The sequence below is a fragment of the Vipera berus genome (genome assembly GCF_964194415.1).
Source record: "Vipera berus genome assembly, chromosome: 2".
Lineage (NCBI taxonomy): Eukaryota > Metazoa > Chordata > Lepidosauria > Squamata > Viperidae > Vipera > Vipera berus.
The window spans coordinates 257,107,490-257,131,773 of NC_138203.1; the positions used below are offsets into that span (position 1 = coordinate 257,107,490).

Below are 24,284 nucleotides of genomic sequence, written 5' to 3' on the forward strand. Positions count from 1 at the left end.
GATTTGGGAACAACGATTAATGCCATCATTAAACAAAGAAGATGAACCCTAGAATCAATGCTGTAATGTGGGGTTCTTATCAACTTTTCACATATCAGTAGGTAATCATTAACACATTACACAATTCAAATCTTATTTATTTACTGGCAATTTTACTTGCATAGAAACACGTTTCTACACTCCATACCATTTACAGTGGCCTTTCTCATAGCACCTTCCTAAAGAAAGCTGTCTGCGAAATTGAGCTCACATATGTTGTAGCTCAAGAGAGCTACTGGCATCCCCAGCTTTGCAGTACAATAACCAATCTTCCTGTAAAAGAACTGTATGATATATAGGATCTCAGTCTTGGCTTTTTCTTTGCCCATCCTATTGGCTATGGCAGTGATGGCGAACCTTTTAGAGACCAAATGCCCAAACTGCAACCCAAAACCCACTTATGTATTGTTGGGTGCCAAGTGGGCATGGCCCATTGGGTGGGTGTGGCCCACTGGGTGGGCGTGGCTATGGTGGTAATGGCAGACTGGGTGGGACTAAAAAGTTCAGTCAATCAATTCCAACTTTGTGAGATCTTTTTTTTCCCCCGCGAGAAGTTGAAATTGATTGATTGAACCTTTTTTTTTTTTTGCACACGGAGGCAGAGGCCTAAAGCGAAAAGGTTTTATAAAACCCAGCTGAAGGCCTAGGACTGGGGTGATGGCGCGCTTGCCCACAGAGAGGGCTCTGCGTGCCACCTGTGGCACATGTGCCATAGGTTTGCCACCACGGGGCTATGGAATATGATGAAGCAAAAATAAACCAAGGATAATGGAAATAGAGCCAGTAATATCTGAGCAGTGCTCCAAACATCTTTAGTTAAGAAAGGCTTCAGTACATTATCTCCTCCCTTCTATTTCCATTTCCAACCATTGGAAATCCCAAGCCACAAGGCTTTTACTTTGGCACAGTGCTCTGCCTTTTGCTGTTCTTGGAAGGCAGATATAAGACACGTCCTTTGGTAGACAGACAGTGCCCAGGTGCCACCAAACAGGTCAAAACTGTTAACACACGTCTTTCTCTTCCGCCCATTTTACAGAGGTGCTCGTAATGATCATTTAGACTCTGTTCCTGCATAGGTGCCCTGGCCATGCAAGCCACTGTCACTCATATTGGCTACTTTTAGATGAGAACCTTGCTATTAAGTACAGGTAATCCTTGACTTGCAACCACCATTGAGCCCAAAATGTATGTTGCTGAGACATTTGTTAAGTGAGTTTTGCCCATTTTACAATCTTGTTTGCCACAGTTATTAAGGGAGTCACTGCAGATGTTAAGGGCAGTTGGTTAAGTGAATCTGGCTTCCCCACTGATTCCAAACGCCCCACAGGTACCCTAACACTTTCCGCCCGGATGGAGAAATGATGGAGAGTGGAAGCTTTGTCTGCTTGCAAATGGGACGCTTGGAGATGGAGCGAATCGCTCAGTTTCTAAGTGCTCCGCTTGCAAGCAGATGAACCTGTACTTCAAGAGAAGGTGAAACCTCATACACATAAATGGATTTATAGAACCATTTTACCCATTCAATATATCCCTTCCCAAAATAATATTTAAGTAATATTACATCTCTTAAAGTAATTTACAATGATTAAAAAAATGTTAAAGATCACAAATTAAGCCAAAACAAAATAGTATACAGGTAATCCTTACTTAAGGCTGGTTGCTTAGCAACCATTTGAAGTTACAAGAACCCAAAAAGATACTTATGACCCAAATTTGAAGTGGGAATGAAATGTGATAAGGTCATGTGACTGCATTTTGGCTATGTGGCAACCAGCTCACATTTTTGGCTCTTTGTAACGTCCCTGGTCATGTGATCATCATTTATGATGGGTTGTTTTTTTTTGCTGGAAACTAGCATTTACTTCCTCTTCTTGGCAAAAACCACCCATTGGGTTAGCTTAACAACCACTGCAAAAAGGTTGTAAAATCAGTCACATCACATGTTGACTCATTTAATGACCATCACATACAATCATAATTCCTGGCTCAATTATGGTTATTACACTGAGTGCTGTGAAAGGACAGGACTTATTACTGTAAAATGACACAATCAGTTTAAAAAATGAAAGGAAAAATGGAATGCAAAACATACACTATAATCATTAGTAAAGATCTGGGTTCAGATTTAGATCTTTAGCAGGCATGTAAACTCTGTAAATGTAGGTGCTTCATAAATTTCAGGTAAGCATTCCACTGTGAATATGCCACCACCAAGAAGGCCCTCCTGTAAGTAAGCAGTGGAATCTGCGTGTCAAGGTTGAATTGCTAAGATGCCTGCTAACTTCTGTCGCTACTCAACTGGCCATAGAACCAGGGGGGAGGGGTAGAAAGCATTGGGAGGAAATGGGAGTCTAAGAATACGTCCTTCTCCCGGTGTCTGACGAAGAAGTGGACTATTCTCATAACAAACCAAAGGCATATGATTGGGCAACGTGAACACCCAGTGGGTGGAGGTTAAGGGAAGCTATCGTTAACTAAGCAGATTTTTGCGCGGGAAACCCAGAGCTGGTTTTGCACCTTCAGTTCTGAGAAGTGTACTCAATAAAGTTTTATCTTTTTATGGCATTTCAAAACCTTGAAGATTCCTTGATTTTGAGTTTGCTAGTCAGACAGCTGACACTGTGGTTTCTTGAACATGTCAATTTCCCCCAAGGAATTAACCTAGAAAGGCTAATGACAAAAATGATGTGTCAGATATCCCGGTCTTGTGATTGTGTTTTTTGGACCCTTATATCAATAACAAAATCTTTAACTTGGCTCAGTAGCTAGTTGGAAGTTACTACAGTTACTCGAGCCCCAATATAACAAAAGTATGGCCTGGTGCTCCATTCAGCAACTCAAGTCACTTGTTTTGAAGTTGTCTGCATGACTGTCTCTTATCCTCTGTTCCAGCTTTAGGCTTCCTTTTAGTGCCTACTAATTATGCTCAGAGCTACCAATCTCTCTTCAGCTTTTTTCCTCCTGTACCTTTGCTTTAACTAACAGTGAGCTGCACTGGCTTCCAGTTGCCTTCCGAGTGAAATTCAAGGTGCTGGTGATGACATACAAAGCCCTACATGGCGTGGGTCCGGATTACCTACGGGAGCACCTACTGCCGGCATCAACATCCCTCCGTCTTGTACGTTCCCACAGAGAGGGCCTCCTCAGGGTACCACCGGTCAGAGAATGTCAGCTGGTGACCCCCAGGGGGAGAGCATTCTCAGTGGTTGCACCAATCCTTTGGAACCGCTTACCAGCTGAACTCCGGATGGCCCCCGACCTTCGCTCCTTCCGGCGTGATCTAAAAACTTATCTATTCGAACAAGCCGGCCTGGCCTGATGGATTTGGGTTTTAAAATTATTTATCTAATGTATTCTTATTTTATTGCCCTGTACACCGCCCTGAGTCCTCCAGGAGAAGGGCGGTATATAAATCAAATAAATAAATAAATAAATAAATAAATAAATAAATAAATAAATAAATAAATAAATAAATAAATAAACAAACAAACAAACTACAAAGTCACTGGCACTGACTGAATTCACTATTAAAAGCGATTATTACAATTAGAAGGTACTTCTGTATTCCTTCTGTTGTTTGAGTGATAATATTGAAATGTTCACATTTGTTGAAGCCAAAGGTTGCTCTGAACCTATGCTGTGTAATATGAAATCCATCGTATCAGATCTACAACCATCTATGTAAATAGATAAGGTGCCTTTGAGTCAATTGTAATTCCTGATGCACACAACCACAGAGTTTCCTTGGCAGACCTTCAGAAGTGGTTTGCTGCTGCCTTCTTCTGGGATGTTTATTAACTTTCCAGTTTAGCCTACACCCTAAGGACTTCCTGACATTTTTCTACCAAACACTGATCAAACCTGATTCTGCTTAGCTACCAAGTCTAGGCAATACCTGCTTTACATCTTATTAAAAAATAATTTAATTTAATGTATTCAGTTTACATAGCTGCTCGCTTGTCATGACAAGCAACTCTGGGCAGCTAACATAAAAATACATAAAAATACACCAAGACCATTATGGCACTGGGAAAATAACTTGTGTTAGCACTAACTAATGGCTCACACAATATCCTGGCCCAGTGCCAGAGGGAAGAGCTGTTTCCAGAGCCTTTCTACAGGGCATCCAAGTCACAGCTATCCAAATTTGGGGAGGCGGGGGGGGGAGTGAATGCTGTTCCATAGGGCACAGCAATATACTGTAGAAGGCACACTTCTTGGATTACATAAAATCAGAAAGAGTCTGGTAGCAATTTTGAGATTAACAATTTTGCTTAAGGCATAAGCTTTCATGAGCTGTAGCTTATTTTGTCAAGATGCATAGAGTATTGTAGCTAGATTAATGTGGAATGTGGGTATAGTGGGAAGAGGGAAAAGCTGAAGGGAAGACAGAATAGTTATAACAGTCGAGATTCCTTAGGAGGCAGATAACAAACATCTATCAATTAATAAGTAATTAGCCTTGTGCTTGTTAAGTCTTTCTCAGATAACCTGAAACCTCTTGATGCAAGCTCAACTGTCTCCAGATCAATTACTTGCAAAGTTTTTGTTCCACAATCACAACTGTGAGATTTGTGAGGAATGTCCTAGGAGGGTAAAATGCCTAATAATACTTTGTCTCTGTTCTGAGTTTGAATCTTAAATTTCTGTCCATTTACATTAATGGATAGATGGTGAGGATGCAAATTTCCTGTATGCCATGCTCTTTATGTATTGTTTTACAACGACATTAAAGAAATGGACTTGTCCTATACTTATGTCCAGGCTGAGATTGGTGGATGAATGGAAGTTTATTGTTTATTTATTCATCACAATTTTATCCCATCACAACTACAGTACATAGACCCCACCCCACGGTTCAAAAAGAAAACAGAAAATAAATTGGCAAGTCGCCAATTGGGGGTGGGGGGTTATTCTTGAAGGCCAGCCCCATCTCTGAAAAACAGTGCTCCCCCATCCCCACTGATAGATCAGGGCAAGTTAAGTGGGAGATGCAGCTCTGCAGATTAATCAGATACTAGGCCATAAAATGGCTTTATACCAGGCCATAAATGGCTTTATAGGTAAAAGCAAATTTTAAATTGCCCCAAGAAGCTAATAGGAAACCAGTGCAGACCCCACAAAACAGGTATAATTTGTGTCCACTTTTGTGAGGACTTGGGGCACTGCCATTTTCCCCCACCGAAGCATCTTTAAAGGTATCCCAACTTTAGATTGTGTTCCTGTAGTCTAATTGGGAGTGGGTGGGTGAGTAATGAAGCTGTTAAGCCATGGTGGTCACGTCTTATCACTCCAAACAAAGGCCACAACTGGCGCACCAGTTGGAGCTTGGCAAAAGGTCTCCTGGTCATAACTCCACCTGCTGATCCAGCAGGAACTGAGTGCAGAAAGACACCCCATCCAGAAACAAAGTAGGGGACACACACAGGAGTACTGGTGTCTACACCAGGGGTCTCCAACCTTGGCAACTTTAAGACTTGTGGACTTCAACTCCCAGAATTCCTCAGCCAGCTTGGCTGGATGAGGAATTCTGGGAGTTGAAGTCCACAAGACTTAAAGTTGCTAAGGTTGGGGACCTCTGGACTCTAAAAACAATAGCTCTGTCTTGTTTAGGTTGAAACTTGTTTTCTGCCTTCTATACCCAGACACAAGGGCAAGACAGCATCTCAAGCCTGGGCTTCGGTCACAATACACAATTGGATATCACCAGTATATTGTTGATACGGGATTTCAAATAACGGGAGAACTCCCAGGGGCTCCATACAAATTTGAGATAACAAACCGAAGAGAATCAACCCTTGTGGCATCCACCTGTACTTCCTGTGATTTTGATTCAATCCCTCTGGTTAATGCAATTTAGGATTGCATTGGCTTTTTTGATTGCCGCCACACACTACTGACTCGTATTTAATTGACTGTCCACTAGGACCCCAAGATCCCTCTCATTAAACTGATTTTGTCTGATGGCTTTCATTTTTTTTTCTTTTATAGGATGATTTGTTATTGTTTTTCTTAGAAATATAAATCAATGCATTTTCCCAGCACAATGGAGCCAATCTCCCCATCCCAGTGACTGGAATTGATGGTTTAGGAAAGTATTTTTTATATCAGACAAAGATAGTGCACAACTTACAACCGTTTCGTTTAGTGACCGTTCAAAGTTACAAAGCGACTTGCAACTGGTTCCTGCACTTGTAACTGTTGCAGCATCTCTATAAGGACATGATCGGAATTGGGGCACTTGGTAACCGTCAGGAATTTATAAAGGCTGCAGCACCCCGTGGTCACATAAGCATCCTTTGCAACCTTCCCAGCTGTCTTCGGACAAGCAAAGTCAAGGGAGAAAGTAGGATTTGCTTAAGGACCACTCAATTCATGTGACAGTTGTCGTGAATCACTTAGCAACCATGGCAAAAAAAAAGTCGTGACTCAATGAACAACTGCCTTCCTTCACAACAGAAGTTCTGGTCTCAACTGCAGTCGTAAGTCGAGGATCCTCTGTGCTATTACGTGTATCGCACTTGAAAACTTTCAAGAGAGTTCACAGATTCCAGAATTACTTGATTTCGCAAGCACATGAATTATTTATGAATCCATTCTTCCTCAAACGGTGATTTGAACAATTTCCCCGTTTCAGAGAACTCTTGCAGACAGTGATCAAGAGAAAGGTGGACCATTATAATCAGTACTTTAAAAAAAATAGCTTTTATAATGGTAGTTTAAAGATAAACTTTAACCTTCACAGTAAATAACATTGGCTTGAGCACAAACACTACTTTCAAAGTACTAATTTAAACAGTAAAATATCATACAATTAAAAATGGGTTTATTAGGTATTCATTGTAAAAACTGCAAATTTCTAGATGCATTTAAAAAAGGCAAATTGTACATATAATTCGTATAGAGTTTATAATTCTATAGCAGTTAACTAAAATAACCTTAAGTTAATTTAATGTGATAATAAATAGGGCATTTGACTAAAAGACCATGTAGTTGACTACACTGTTAATGCATGTGAAAATAAATCATATTTCTATGATAAACGTACATATTTGCTTGAACTTTATTAAGTTTGGTGATAAGAGTGGTTTCCTTCAAGCCAAGCTCAACTTTTCTTAACTTTCAACATATAACCTTGTTAGTTTCTTGATAATAACAATCACAAAATCCTGCCAGGACATTTTCTTAAAAACTCCACTCTAGCCCAGCCCTGGGATTTCCTGGTGGTCCACTATCCAAATATTAACTTCTGCTTAACTTCTGGGACCAAGTAGTAATTTAAGAAATATTGTTTAAATTTAAAAACTGAAAATTCCAAATAGCTATTCTATAGCTAGTCTTTGATTTATTATTAGTTGTTTAATGACTGTTTGAAGTTACCAGGGGCCTTTAAAAACTACTTACAACCTGTCCTTTAAGTTACAACTACCTCACATTCCAGGCCCTTGGGAAACTGGCTTACATTTACAACTAGTTATTTGTGACAATTTTTTCAGTTTTCCAGCAGAAAAATGCCAAAAAATGCCTATTGGATAGGCAGGATTTGCTTAACGACCATGTAATTTCTTAACAACCAGGAAGACCCATTTTATGACTGGTGTAATTCAGTCATAAAATCAAGTATGGTCACATGCTGCATCAACTTACAACCACAATGACTTACAGGTAGTCCTCCCTTAATGACCAGTCATTTTACAACTGTTCTAAGTTACAGTGGCCATGAACAGGGTGCTTTGCCCTGGTCATCCTAAATAGATGCATCACCTCCTCATGGTCATGTGACTGCACATTGGGTGGGTCAATTTTACAACTGGTCACAGAATTTCCTGGTCATGTCACTGTGATTTGTGATGTTTTTTTGCTGGTCTCTGGCATTCAAATGAGTGGATTTGCTTAATGACTGCAGTATTTACATAATAGCCATGGTATTCACTTATGACCAAAGGTGTTCACTTAACAATTGCTGTGAAAAAGACCAAAAAATACTTCCACTTACAAAGGTGTCTCAATTTATGACTTCAGTGATTTATAACTGTAAATTCTGTGCTCAATTATGGTAGTTAAGGACTACCTGTATAACCAAAATTCCAGGGTTCCACTGTGGTGATTAAGTAGATAATCTATACAAGTTATCTATCTCTAACTACTAAATAGCAGTAGTAATAATGATCATTATTAATGCCAACCTGCATCAGTGATTATTTTTGCAAATACATTTTAAAATCATCCCTTGTAAAAAAAAGATAGCAAACTATAAAAATCTTGTTTTATTATTTTAAAATGTAATTTAAAATAGATCCTTGACAGAGTCAACAACATTGCAAAAAACAAAGACAGCACTGTAATGTAAGAACCAGATCAATTATCTTTTTTCAGTCTGCATAAAAATGATTAACTCAACTGCTAGCATCTAATGCATAAAATCATTAGTTTAAGAGAGAGTAATACATAGATGTTTATGGATAAATTATACTAAAGAGAAAAACAAGGATTAAACAGAATTTTGCTCATTCTAAAAGATTTCTCATCATGTATTATTAGTAGGAAATAAATGAGTTTGTGTTGTCTTAGGACTTACAACAAACAGTTCCTCAATTTCAAGGCCAAGCCTAATTTTTGAAACACACCTAACAGTTAAGATATTGCAGCAGGACGCACCTTGCTTTACTTGAAAACAAAAACACAAGAACACTTCCTAAATTGTACCAAAATAATTACAGAGCTTACTTCATTAAACAAAAAAAGCTAAAGCAGTTAGTAACAATTCTAGTTGCTTCAGGTACACTTCACAAAGGACTACTATGGTGCAATTTTCATTAATTTCAACAGTCCACAAAGTAATAAAGTAATTTCCACTAAGGCAATCACTGAAGCTAAAACATATTCAAATATTAATGCAAGTTAATTTTGAACTCTTATACAGTGGACCAAGCTTCAAAACTGTACGACAATATTTCTATGAAATGACATGTTTTTCCTTAACATATAAGAACAGGAATGTCTCTGCAGCCTTTGAATATCCAGTGCAGAAAGACATTGCCACATGGCATTGTACAATGATTCTGAGGTAAAAATATATTTTTTTGACATTGTTTTCTCTATAGTCCTCCAACAGAGTCCTCCAGAATCACATAAAATCCAGTACTGTGATTAATATTTGAATATTGATCACAGTAGAAATATTTGAATCCTGTTTATTGGCAATAAGGAAGAAAACAACAGAAGCAGTATATTTTCTTGAAAGCCTAAAGGTTGACTTGATAGATTAAAACAAATCAAATTACACCTTTTTAAAACCAATTCAGCAAAGCAGTTCCCTAACAGCATTCAAGAGCAACTCTAGCAGCATAGCAAAATTTCACACTTTGACAACTCCTATTTCTAAAAAAGAAAACCCAACACTCCCTTTATGGTAATGGCTTCTACCTAATAGGGAAATACACAGGGAAATACACATTCAAACCTGCATTTATTTGGTAAAACTCACACATACAGCTTGACTTGCTTTGTGAAGTAGACACAAGTAAGTAAGTAGCTTTGCATTGTCGCAGGGGTTAATTGTCCTGACTCATTACTCATCTGGCTTTCATGGCTAAGTCCATTCTAGATCTCCCAGTCTCCTGGTTTTCTAGCCTGGTACCTTAACCACTAGACCAAACTGACTTGCTCCCTGGAGTTTTCTTGGCAAGATTTTTCAGAAGTGGTTAGCCATTGTTTTCTTTCTAAGACTGAGAGAAAGTGACTGCCTAAAGTCACCCAGATTAGTGTCCAAGGTGGGATTTGAACTCAGAGACTCCTGGTTTCAAACCGGATGCCTTAAATCTCTGGAACAAATGACAGTGTTTGAGCCACTCTCTGTCAGCCTTCCCAGGTGACCCTGATTAGATGAGCTAATTCTATTTTATTGTAAGGCTACATTAACAGAAACTTGCAGGTCTGAAGGTACATTCACCACTTTTAATCATATGTTCAATTACAGGGAGTCCATCCTAAATTTCTTTTTCTGAACATTATGCAACTATGGATTCCTCCTCTCACGTAATTGCTTTGTAGGCATCTCTTGCCCTTGTTCCCCAAGGTCATTCACATATTCCATTAAACTCCTCAGCTTATGAGACACAGTCGCATGTGTTCCTACCATCTGTGGATATTCAGAACGTCCCATTGCTTAACATCGGGGACAAGTTACTACCCCCTGTTGATAGGGCCCGCAACCTGGGTGTCCTCCTAGACTCGCAGCTCTCCCTAGAAGACCACATAGGAGCTGTGACCAAGGGGGCCTTCTCCCGGGTTCGACTAGTTCGCCAACTACGGCCTTATCTGGACCTGGATTCCTTACGTACAGTCACCCATGCCCTTGTGACCTCTCGCCTAGACTATTGTAACGCTCTCTACATGGGGCTGCCCTTGAGATCCACTCGGAAGCTTCAACTGGTGCAAAGTGCAGCGGCACGGACACTCTTGGGAGCCTCCCGATACTCCCATATCACACCTCTCCTCCGTGCGCTGCACTGGCTTCCGGTTGCCTTCCGTGTGAAGTTCAAGGTGCTAACAATGACATACAAAGCCCTACATGGCATGGGTCCGGACTACCTACGGGAGCACCTTCTGCCAATGTCAGCACCCCACCGTCCTGTGCGCTCCCACAGAGAGGGCCTCCTCAGGGTGCCACCGCTCAAGGAATGTCGGCTGGTGGCCCCCAGGGGGAGGGCATTCTCAGTGGGTGCGCCAGCCCTCTGGAACAGCTTACCAACCGAAATCCGGATGGCCCCCGACCTCCGTACCTTCCGACGCGACTTAAAAACTTTCCTGTTCCAGCAGTCCGGCCTGGCATGATAGCGTTAATTGGGGTCCCAGTTTGTTTTCACTATTGTTTTTATTATTTTTATTGTTCATCTGTATACCTTCCTTCCTCTGTACACCGCCCCGAGTCCCTCGGGAGAAGGGCGGTTTATAAAAACTAATAAATAAAATAAATAAATAAATACTTTGGCCTTTACTTTCCTCACTCTTTAGCTCCTCCTTCAGGCGCTGGCATTTCTTCAGCTTTGCATATTCCTTCCTGATGTTGCTGTTGGGGATCTCTGACTTAGCACCACTACATCTGTCACCACCTCTGTCTTCTGATCCTTGTCTACTACAATGATGTCCGGTTGATTGGCCAGTTCCTATATGTCCGTCTGGATCTGTCCGGTCCTGGATCTTTACTATCTTATTCTCCACAACCTTCTATGGAATCTCCCAATTGGACTTTGAAGGATCTAGCCCCGTGATGGCGAACCTTTTAGAGACCGAGTGCCCAAACTGCAACCCAAAACCCACTTATTTATCACCAGGTGCCAGGTGGGCGTGGCCACTGGGTGGGCTTGGCTGTAATGGTCATGGCAGTGTGGGTGTGGCCAAGGTGGGCATGGTCACCACAATGTTGCTCGTGGGGAGGGACGCCTGTGAGGGGTGGGCAGGGGCTAGGGGGACTCTTGGTAGATGGGGCGGTAAGCAGGAGGCTCATCCTGTGGGGTAAGGCGAGGCAGGGCGGGGGTGCCATTGCCATGGGGCCAGGCAAGGTCCGGGGCGGCTGCTGCCTGACACCATCAGCCCCCCCACACAGAGGCCAGCGAGTGCATGGGGGCCAACGGTGTCCATCAGCAGCCACAGTCTGCCAGCCTCTCGACTGGTGTGCTCTGGGGCTCTGCAGCCTGTTGCAAGTTCAAAGAAGCTGCCTCTGAAATGGATGGATGGCCAACAGCTGAGGAGGCAATGCAGCGGGTCGTGCCTGGGAAAAGGAGAGCATGTGAGGCCAGGAGGGACGGGATGGTGGGGAGGGAAACTAGCCGTACCTTGGCGAGTTAGCAGGCAGCTGGTTGAAGAGGGACAGTTGCCATCTCCGGGGCATGGTGCGCGTGCCCACAGAGAAGGTTCTGAGTGCCACCTCTGGCACGTGTGCCACAGGTTTGCCACCACTGATCTAGCCTATAGTTTGGGCAGCTGTTCCTGTACAGAATGTCAGTTACTTGATTGTGCTGTTCAATTTCTGTTGCAAATGTACAGAGCATTCATAGTTAAAAGTTGCTTCTACATTATCATACATTCTACTAGCTCCATACTTTAAAAAGAAAACTATATTTATGTAAGAAGAGAAGGTGGCATGGCATTATCTCCCAAAATCTAACTTAAGACTTTACAGTACAAGCATTCCTTTAGGAGACAGAAGTCTCAAATGACCTCCACACAACACTGCAATTCATCTTAAGCCTCCTTGCACTTTGACATAGAGGCTACTTGCTTCGATCACTTTTTAAGAATATTCAAAGTTCCTAATAAGTTTTTGCTAGTACAATTTATGCAAGAATTGATTTTACCCTATCTTGATTAGCTAGAGGTTTTATCTATTTTCTCCATTATCTCACTAGTTGGTCTGATTACAACAATGAATCTGAATTCTGGATAGACTTATCAATCTTTGAATCAATATCCCTTTCTTGCCCTTCCTTTCTCATTCATAGATGTTTGATGCAAGCTTGTGCCAAAAAACTTCATATGACACTACCAAAATCAGTAATCTAAAGTAGAGTTTTGTAGAACTCTCTGGATCAAAAAATCGAGGGTAGAATCTCTTTGTCTCACCACAAATGACTAAATATCAGTCCCATCTTACCATGATTCATCCCAAGTTCATGCTTTCCAACAAGATACAACATAGGGTATTTGGTTGAACATCTTACACTGAACACTTTCTAAAAATTGTTATGAGGGTAAAATGGAACTAAGGAGAAACCATAAAAAGATACTGAAAATGGTAGAAACTCTTTATAACACGATTCCCTGAAGAGAGAGTAAGCACACATACAGAGACACAAAGTTACCTAACAAGAATTACTTTCCTATTATGTTGTTTAAATTATATTATTTGTAATTTTTACATTTAAAATAATTGATCTTTGACTACACTCTGGTAATGTAACGAAATCCTTTTTAAATGGTAAAAAGATTCAAAATTATAATCAGGAAGATGAGCTTAGTAGACTCCAAACCCATATACTACTACTACTACTACTACTACTACTACTACTACTACTAATAATAATAATAATAATAATAATAATAATAATAATTTAATTTAATTTAATTTAATTTATTAATATTTCTATACCGCCCTTCTCCCGAAGGACTCAGGGCGGTGTACAGGGCAAGAGTAAAATACAAAATTACAAAAGTTAAAAGTAATTAAATATATGCCCGTTAAAAGAACAATTAATACATAATAAATAACCCCAATAAAATAATAATAACCCCCCCCCAATCCCCCCTCAGGCCAGGCCGGCTTGTTCGAACAAGTATGTTTTTAGGTCGCGGCGGAAGGAGCGGAGATCAGGCGCCGTCCGGAGCTCAACTGGTAGCTGGTTCCATAATTCTGGGGCGCCCACAGAGAAAGATCTCCCCCTGGGGGCCACCAATCTATATTCTCTGACCGGTGGCACCCTGAGGAGGCCCTCTCTGTGGGAACGCACAGGGCGGAGGGAAGTTGATGCCGGCAGCAGGTGTTCCCTAAGGTACTCCGGACCCCTGCCATGTAGGGCTTTAAACACCATTACTAGTACCTTGAATAATAATAATAATAATAATAATAATAATAATAATAATAATAATAATAATAATAATAATAATAATAATAATAATAATAATAGTTGGAAGGGACCTTGGAGGTCATCTAGTCCAATTCATTCCATAAAATTCATGAATATGGGTCTCAATATTCAAAACATTTTAAGGGAACAAATCTCTGCATGTCTACTGAAAAGTTTTATTAAAGACAACTTGTTTGCAGGGATACTTAATTGTGTTTTTTTAAACAACTTTGTAACCCCTTAATTCAGGGTAGAGTCAGGGCAATTGAATGATTTAATATACCTAGTCAAAAGCTGAGTAAACATTAACCTCAATTTTTCCCCCCTAATATTTCTCCTAAGTGTCTTTATTTAAAATATGAGCTAGCAGTGTGCTGCAGCTGCCAAAAAAGCCAATGTAATCCTAGGCTGCATTAACAGAGAGAAGGAATCAAAATCACGTGAAGTGTTTTTACTGTTTTATAATGCCTTGATAAAACCACACTTAGAATGCTGCATCTAGTATTGCATCACCAGAGTATAAAAAAGATGTTGAAATTCTGGAAAGAGTGCAGAGAAGAGCAAAAGAGCAGCTTTGGAGTAGGGTACCATCAGTATGCTGATGACACCCAGCTTTTCATCTCAACTCCAAACAACATCAGTGATGCCCTCGACGTGATGTCTCGCTGCCTGAAAGCGGTCCGGGAATGGATGGGGAGGAACAGGCTTCAACTGAACCCGGACAAGACTGAATGGCTGTACGTACCGGCAAGCCAGGATACTCAGAACATCCCATCCCTTAACATCGGGGACAAGTTACTACCCCCTGTTGATAGGGCCCGCAACCTGGGTGTCCTCCTTGACTCGCAGCTCCCATATCACACCTCTCCTCCGTGCACTGCACTGGCTTCCAGTTGCCTTCCGTGTGAAGTTCAAGGTGCTAACAATGACTTACAAAGCCCTACATGGCATGGGTCCGGACTACCTACGGGAGCACCTTCTGCCAATGTCAGCACCCCACCGTCCTGTGCGCTCCCACAGAGAGGGCCTCCTCAGGGTGCCACCGCTCAAGGAATGTCGGCTGGTGGCCCCCAGGGGGAGGGCATTCTCAGTGGGTGCGCCAGCCCTCTGGAACAGCTTACCAACCGAAATCCGGATGGCCCCCGACCTCCGCACCTTCCGGCGCGAATTAAAAACTTATCTGTTCCAGCAGTCTGGCCTGGCCTGACAGCTCTAATCTGGGGTCCCAGCTTGTATTTTACTATTGTTTGTTTTCACTATTGTTCATTCTGTATGCCTACCTTATTCTGTACACCGCCCCGAGTCCCTCGGGAGAAGGGCGGTTTATAAAAACAAATAAATAAATAAAATAAATAAATAAATAAAAAGATGATTAGAGGGCTGCTAGCTATAACATATGAAGAACAATTGCAGGAATGGGTTGTGTCTAGTCAAGTGAAAGGAAGGAAAGACTACCGGTGACATAATAGCAGTGTTCCAATATTTGAGGGGCTGCCACAAAAAGGAGGTCAATCTATTTTCCAAAGCACCAGAAGGCAAGACAAGAAACAATGGATGGAAACTGATCAAGAAGAAGCAACGTAGAACTAAGGAGGAATTTTCTGACAGTAAGAACAATTAATCAGTGGAATGGCCTACCTCCAGAAGTTATGGGTGCTCCATTGCTGGAGGTTTTTAAGAAGAGATTGGACATCCCTTTGTCTGAAATGGCATAGGGTTTCCTGCTTGAGCAGGGGGTTAGACTAGAAGACCTCCAAGGTCCCTTCCAACTCTGTTGTTCTATTTAACTCATAGCTCTTGTTCAAAGAATCCCCAAGAACAGAGCTGAGACTAGAGTGATTCCTCTGCAAGTTGGTAAAACATCTACAGTAGGGGTCTTCAAACTCGGCCCTTTTATGACTCATGGACTTCAACTCCCAGAATTCCTCAGCCAGCATGCCTGGCTGAGAAATTCTGGGAGTTGAAGTCCATGAGTCATAAAAGGGCCGAGTTTGAAGACCCATGATCTACAGAATGGCTCACACTATATATTCCCAAGAGACTTATCAAGTGAAATGTGTTTATGGTTTAAAGTCAATATTTTAAGGGATTTCTTTTTTTAAAAAAAATAGATACTAGAGCAGTGAGATCCAGAACAAACTAGCATGCAAAAAACTATCAAGGAATAAAGAACACCTCCACTAACACTGACAGGGCAACCTACTGTACATAAAGAGAGAGCAAACCCCACTCTCATCTGATACTAAAGTTGTAACCTAATCTGGTAACAAAACATCTGCAAGCAAACAGCCGAACTCAGAAAATGCCAGGGACTCCACTGTTTCTTATTTAACTGTCCAGACATACATAGCAATATGAGGCATATTTTAGCTAAAAAGAAAAAAAAAGATTTCCGTAGGACATAGCGAACAAGGTAATCATGGACGATCACGTTGTATATCAGTATACAATACACAACCAATTCATTCACTCAGGTGGTTCTCTTCCTTATGAAACACGTTTCAAAATAGTATATTGATCATAGTGATCAATGCTGCAAAAACACCACCCCAAAAGAAATAGAACTAAGAAGCTTCTTAGTTACTGTTAATATCTTCCCTTGAAGGAATAGTATCTGATTAAATATATTAATAGAGAAATAGAACAGAATAATAGAATTGGAAGGGACCTTGGCGGTCCAAACCCCCCCCCCCGTTCAAGTAGAAGACTAGATATCATGCTGGACAAGTGACTGTCCAATCTCTTCTTAAGAACCACCAGTGGTGGTGCACCTACAACTTCTGAAGGCGACCCATTCCACTGATAGTTCTATCAGGACATTTCTTCTTAATTCTTAGTTCACTGCCAGGAAATGTCTTCTTAGTTACCTATATCAACCAGACTATTCCATCTCTAATGATGGGGGGTGAGGTGTTACCCCCCGTTGATAGGGCTCGCAACTTGGGCGTCCTCCTGGATTCACGACTCAATTTTGAAGACCATATAGGAGCCGTGACCAGGGGGGCTTTTGCCCAGGTTCGCCTGGTGCGCCAGTTGCGACCCTATCTGGACCAAGATGCCCTACGCACAGTCACTCATGCGCTCGTGACCTCCCGTTTAGACTACTGCAATGCTACTGCAATGCTACTACATGGGGCTGCCCTTGAGGACCACTCGGAGGCTTCAGCTGGTGCAGAATGCGGCCGCGCGAGTTGTGATGGGGGTTTCCTGATACTCCCATGTAACACCTCTACTCCGCGAGCTGCATTGGCTCCCGGTTGCCCTCCGGGTGAGATTCAAGGTGCTGGTGATGACCTATTAAGCCCTAAATGGCTTGGGTCCGGGATATCTGAGGGAACACCTGCTGCCGGCATCAAGTTCCCTTCGTCCAGTGCGCTCCCACAGGGAGGGTCTTCTCAGGGTGCCACCGGTAAGAGATTGCCGGCGGACGACACCCAGGGATAGGGCCGTCTCAGTGGGTGCGCCTGCCCTCTGGAACCAGCTGCCAGTGGAGCTGAGGACTGCCCCCGACCTCCGTTCATTCCGCCGGGACCTGAAGACCTGGCTCTTCGAGCTCTCTGGCCCAGGCTGAGAATTAATTTTAATTTTAACTGGGGTTTTATTTATGCAGGGACGAATATAATTTTTTTTAATTTGTTTTTAACTTTTGTATCTTTGTTTTTTAATTACCCTGTAAACCGCCCTGAGTCCTTCGGGAAAGGGCGGTATATAAATGTAATAAAATAAATAAAATAAAATAAATAAATATATTGACATATTGCATTAATTAAAAAAAAGCATTTAATTTTAATATAGAGAGCTATCCTATTCATGCTTACTGAAACAGAAAGTAGAATCTAACTTTAATCAATTATTTCCTTCTTTGCCTGCTATTAAATAATAATAATAATAATAATAATAATAATAATAATAATAATAATAATAATAATAATAATAATAATAATAATAATAATAATAATTTAATTTTTATACCGCCCTTCTCCCGAAGGACTCAGGGCGGTGTACAGGGCAATACAATAAAATACAATATATAAAAATTAAAAGAAATATTAAATACAATATTAAATCTTGCTTCTGACCCAAACTGTTGTCACTGTGTATTATTTGCTAGCAAAGGAGATTGCCTTCCAATCTGTAGCATGCTGGTTGAGTCAGCTGAATGAAAGGGAAAGAAGAAAATGTTGACCACAAGGGAAAACCTAAAATTTAACAGTTAACAAGTGGCAGTTTTCTTTCAAGATCTCCAAAGTAGAAAAAGAAACTAAGTAGCAATCCAAATTCTATGTACTGTAGATAGGTTCTTTCCTGGAGAGGGCAGCATCTTCTAGGTACAGAAACACAGGTAAGCATTACGTGATGCATTATATACCTGTACACTTAACATTTCTTATTGAATATTTTGTCATATTGGAAAAAAAGACTCCATATTTTGCATTCTTTCAAAAATTTCATTCATTCCGAGAAAGAAAATATGTTATAGATTCTTTATTCAGAGATAGTTCTCTCTCCATATTTAATCCAGAAATTTTAGTCAAAGTTGTAAAACTGAAACCATCCTTTCTTCCCAAATAAGATAAGATAATCTTTTTTGTATTGATAAGGTGGCACCTTTTTGGTCTTAAGTTACAAAACTACACTTACTTATGTCTGCATCAATGAAACCATTATTTCAAACTGAATTGTAAAGGCTAACACAAAATATACCAAATCCCATAATTTAAAGATAAAACTATCAAAATCAAACTGAAATAAGTTGTTAAAGTCTAACAAAAATAACACAGTATAAAAAGACAGGAATACAAATTAAAAATTGTTTTAACTTGTCAAACATATGCCAAAATTATATTAAAAGGTAAAGGTAAAGGTTCCCCCGCACATGCGTGCTAGTCGTTTCCGACTCTAGGGGCCGGTGCTCATCTCCGTTTCAAAGCCGAAGAGCCAGCACTTGTCCGAGGATGTCTCCGTGGTCATGTGGCCGGCATGACTAGACGCCAAAGGCGCATGGAGCGCTGTTACCTTCCCAATATAGTGGTCCCTATTTTTCTACTTGCAGTTTTACGTGCTTTCGAACTGCTAGGTTGGATATCCAATGTTTTTTTTTAATCCCATTTATATCCCGCCCTTCTCCGAAGACTCAGGGCAGCTTACAATCTAAGAAGCACAAATCAATGTGCTTAGCAATAGCCTTCATTCTATGTATATGCCTGCTTATTAGGGCTTTGCCCCCCCCCCAAAGCGGCATTTTTACAAAGTCAGCTTATTGCCCCCAACAATCTGAGATTGTGAAACATAATTGAAAGATGAATGATACCTAACATTTTAAAAAATGCTTAAAAATGGTTAGGCTATGAATCAAAATGCAATAGATAAATTACAGAAAACAATATTTCTCCTTTTACAGTAAAAGTTACTACTTCATTACATTTGCAAAGACTATAATAGTCCATTCTGAATCATTTAATGAGCTTCAACAGATGGTTATCTACTTTGTTCTCATTAATTGAGGTAAAATTTCATTACAAGCATGAATTTCAGTGATTTCTTAAATTGGCGAATATAAAAATGTGCACAATAATGTCAGAGGAGGAAGAAATATAAAAATACTGATTTTGGTTAAGTATATGAATCTTAAATGTATTTTCAACTAATACTAACCTGTGGGAGTGGGTTATAGCCCATATAAGCTAATGCCAGGATAATAGATGTTTATGGCATCAGAAGAAGAGTCTTTTTTGTTTTGCTACTACTAATTAACATCACTATGCCCCAATAAATGGTTATAATAGAGACAATTACAATGTAAGAAAAGGTAAAAAGCCACATTTTGCCAAGTTTACAGCATGTGTTATAATTAAATGGTAATTCAGTTCTGTGTTGGCTATTCCAAATTATTTATGTTAAAAACAGTACAAGAAAGAATCAGTGGAATTTGTCCCACAAATAATCATGCAAAGCAATCTTAAATAAGCTCAACTAGACTCTCTATAGTAAATTGTGTAAGGATTACTACATGACTGAATATCACTTCTCCTATTGCAGTGATGGCGAACCTTTTAGAGACCGAGCGCCCAAACTGCAACCCAAAATCCACTCATTTATTGCTGGGTGCCGTGTGGGGGTGGCCCACTGGGTGGGCATGGCTGTGGTGGTCATGGCAGACTGGGTGGGTGTGGCCAAGGTGGGCATGGTCACCTTGATGTTGCTCATGGGGAGGGATGCCTGTGGGGGCCAGGCAGGGTTGGGGGAGATCCAGGAGGTCTCTGGCAGGAGGGGTGGTGGGCAGGAGGCTCATCCTGCGGGGTGAGGCGAGGCGAGGCAGGGCGGGGGTGCCATTGTCGCGGGGCAAGGCGAGGCAGGGGCAGCTGCTGCCTGACACCATCGGCCCCCATACAAAGAGGCCAGCGAGCATATGGGGGCCCACGGTGTCTGTCAGCAGCCACAGCCTGCCAGCTTCTTGACCGGCGCACTCTGGGGCTCCATAGCCCACCACCAGCAGTTCAGACAAGCCACCTCTGAGCTGGACATCTGGCCAACAGCTGAGGAGACGATGCAGTGGGTCGTGCCTGGGAAAAGGACAGCATGTGAGGCCAGGAGGGATGGGACGGGCGAAGGGAAACCAGCCGTGCCGGGATGCATCTGGCCACATGGGACCTCGGACAGCTGGTTGAAGGACGGCTGCCATCTCCAGGGCATGGCACATGTGCCCACAAAGAGGGCTCTGAGTGCCACCCCTGGCATGCGTGCCATGGGTTCGCCACCACTGTCCTATTTGCTTCAGAGAATGGATTTTGTGTCTTGTTGACAATTATACACATTAGCTGTGCAGCAGAGCTTCAGATTCAAAGGCAAAGTGGTGCTGGAGCGTGTAGAGCAAGCAAATAGCACCTATCTACAACTTCTTAAACCCAACACATCTGTTTCCAGGATCACACTGCAGTTGTGTAGAGTTGTGTGAGATTGCAGAGAAATGTGCAGCTACTTTAAGGAGTTGCAGGTAGGTGAAACGTTCATCCCCCTGTATAGTTTGAAATACCTTTTTGCCTTTGAATCTAAAGAACTGTTCAGGCCCATAAAAGCAACGTAGAAAACAAATATATTCAATTTTTTCATAGCCACCACTCCCAGAAGTAACATGTAGATATGATAGCAATTATACTTGGTGGTGGTGGTGGTGGTGAAGAGAATAAGACAAGAATTCAGGCACTTTTCTCTGAACAACCTATTAAGAGGGAAAATGCAGGCCTAGCTCTCCTGAATTCACATTGCCAGAATTATCCAGTATCACAGAATAATGGCTGCATTTAGGAGTCCAAAAGAGAACTGGACAGAATTCTGGTTACAGGCACTGCTTTTTTTTTTAACGAAAACCTTCTGATACACCACATTAGCTTAGAAAAAACATAAACTTAAGAGTTAAGAACACTATGACATTATTTATTTTCAATAGCAAATCTGAATAAAAATTATAGCACTCCTTTATAGAAATGAACAGTATACCAAGTTAATACAATTTTTCCTCATTTCAACAGAATGATTTAAAAATAGCAACATAAAAGACTCCTTTTGCTCCTACTGGTAAAAACAGGCTATAAGAAATGCTTTCCCATTTCTGGACTGAAGGCCTCCAGCTTACAACCTAATAGCATTCAAAAAGTTTAACCTGCAAACAAGGTACTAGAGAGACAGAACTGGCTTCATCTTGAACTGCATTTCCTGAGTTTCATCAGAAGTTATTCTCAGGATCCAAATCTATGATTACACTTCACATTTAAGGTAGGATAAATTACTGCATCTTCATGGTTTCTTATTAATACACAGCACATTATAATAATTCTTGAAAGTTTCAAAATAAACACATTGAAAAGAAATACAAATCTGTGAAAACATAAAAAACTGCTCATGTTATTATTTTACTACTGATAAAAACCAGGAATCGTGAACATGAAATGTCCATTATTTCAAACGCTGAGATATTTGCTTGAAAGAAAATAGATTCCCACTTATGATTATTGAAAGCTTGCAGTTCCATAGGTCTATAGCTTTTCACTATTATCACTTTAATTTTCAACACACAGTACTTAGTTCCAAAACTCCTTTACCTTCTTTTTTAAAAAAATTACATACATTTCTATTATTTTGTCTTTCACTCTCTTCCTGCACCACAGGTGGAAGTTTGACTGGGTTCAAAAGCAATTCTGAAGAACAAGGCAGCCATAAGAACAAGAATAAACAATTGCTTCTGCTTCTTTGCCTGACTTTTCCCAGCATGAACACTATTCTTCACTCTACTATCAGCAGCTGATACTTAAATTGTCAGGAAAACAGAAACAACATAAATAGAAAAATAGTTATGCTTCCAAAACCTCCACATTCTTCCTAACCCACTGCAGACTCTACAACGACAGGTCCCATTCTGGATTAACCACTGGATATAGAATTAAATAACAAATATTTAGAATTTTTAATCTGATATACAACGACCTCCTTATAAATGAATTGTGGAATCCATTCATATTTCTACTTTTCAATAGCGCTCTTACAAAGAAAAAAAGAATTCAGTGGGACGAGTCACAATATTCTTCAAGTTTAATATGACCTGACTCTCCTTATTATGAATACTATAAAGGAAAGAAAATTTTTTATCCAATACTCCCTCTTATTTAAAATAGTCTCCTTGGAGGTAAGTGAATTCTGTTAATTCACGGACAAATCCACTCTCGATAATAAATTGCTGCCACTTCCTTTCAGGATTTTTAAAAAAACTTTGCAATTTAGTCTAAAGATTCTTGAGATTACAAGATGGTCTCCCATCCAGTTGCAAATAATGTCTGACAGTAGCTTAGCTTTTTCTCACTAAGCTACCTGCTATGATCTTATTGTTTTGTTTTACCAATTATAGTACTTCAACAAAAGCAACTATGGCTAGTGAAACATATGTAACGAATTGCAAAGGACAACAATAATAAGTAAAACACTATCAAAGATATGAAAATTATTGAGGCATTGTAACATTTAATCCACTTACTGTATGACAGTTACCAAGTGGATCCTAGGTTTACATTCATGATGTTTACAATAGTACAATAGAAGCAATCATATCAACAATAGTAGAAATGGTAGACTAGGTGTTTCAAAGTCAAAATAACAAGTGATTTCAGAGAAGGAAAAGGAAGTAAATCCAGTGTCTAGAAATGTAAGGAAATTCACAATGGAAGTTACCAAAGAAAACAAAATGATGGAAAAAAATAGAAGCAATAAGTTAAACAGGATGTTATAGACACTACGAGGAGAAATTTCAGCAAGCAAATTAGTGTACCAAAAATCACAGAATCATAGGATTGGAACAGACCTCAGAGATCTTCTAGTACAGCCTCCTACCCAACACATAAAGGGGTTTCTTGCAATGATAAAAAGGAAGAGGGCATGGATGTGCAATGGAAGAAATGAAGGGAAAGCAATGGCAGCAACACAATTGAAGTATTTTTAGTGTGTGTTTCTGTTATTAATGCTGGAACACCACCAGTAAAAGAACTCAGGCACAATTGTAAAGATAAATAGCAAAGCTGAATATATATATATATATATATATATATATATATATATATATATATATATATATATATATATATATATATATATATATATATATATATGTATATATATATATATATATATATATATGGAAAATACATGAAATGATGTGGTTCCAAGAAAAGTTTTTCAAAGAAAGCTTTTCAAAGAAATCAAGAGGGAATAGACAAGGATAGTTGTATTTAGGTTAATGGTGCAGTAGCAAAAGTGGCAAATTTCATTGGGAGACTATCAGTGATGGCAATGCTACTATTGGCGATAGCAGGGTCCGTATCAGCGACGGATACTAAAATCGGTAAAGAAGGCTGGAGAGATGGAAGCGATAAGCAGTCAATGACGACGACATGGCAATGAGGATGTCGATGGCAGAAGCTTCACAGCAATGGTGCCAGTTATAAAGGGCATCATGACAGGGACGGCTGCACGACGTGCCGGATTGCAGCAAATGGCAGTTATCAGCCGCCCGTTGCCACTACTGTGCAATGTTACCCATGGAAAGGAAAAGGGACCCACAACGGTACAGCAACCGAAGAGAGACGGAAGGATATTAAATAGCTGCGGAGGAAAAATAAGAGCAGAACAATTGAGACCCAGAGGGATGTCAGGTAGCAGCATTTTGACACTGGCAGCCAAGAAGAGCGCAGGTGGTACAGGTGGTGCCCCAAATGGTCAGCAGGGCAGAGCACCCAGCATGGCAGCCCCAGGGAGACTGAGCAAAGGTCACCAAAGGTTACAGGGCCAGTGGCCAAGGCAGGCCTCCCCCCCCCCCGCACACCTGGGCAGGGGGGAGGAGCCCTGTCCCCTCACCTGCCACCCTCCCCGGTTTGGTCCTCACCTGGTGAGGAAGGCGCCCTGCTGGAGTGGGGAGGCCTGGCCCAGAGGAGCGGGACTCACAGGGCGGACTTCTGCAGCCCGGCTGCCCGCCCGGGCTCGCCTGCCTTGCCAACCTCGGCCGCCTTCCCGGTTTTTGGTGTTTTTTTTTTTGCCCCCAACTTGTCTCGACCCGGCGAGCTTCAGGCCCCAACCGTC

The 24,284-nt window shown here is 40.9% G+C and overlaps 1 protein-coding gene across 1 annotated transcript in view; it reads right to left on the minus strand.

The window, feature by feature from the left end:
- ATXN7 (ataxin 7) overlaps positions 1-24,274 on the minus strand; it is a 119,761-nt gene extending 95,487 nt beyond the window's left edge. Inside the window, exon 1 of the mRNA XM_081321546.1 lies at positions 24,091-24,274. The gene's annotated coding sequence lies outside the window, so the exon portion shown is untranslated. The remainder of the gene's footprint in view (positions 1-24,090) is intronic.
- Positions 24,275-24,284: the final 10 nt, after the last annotated feature.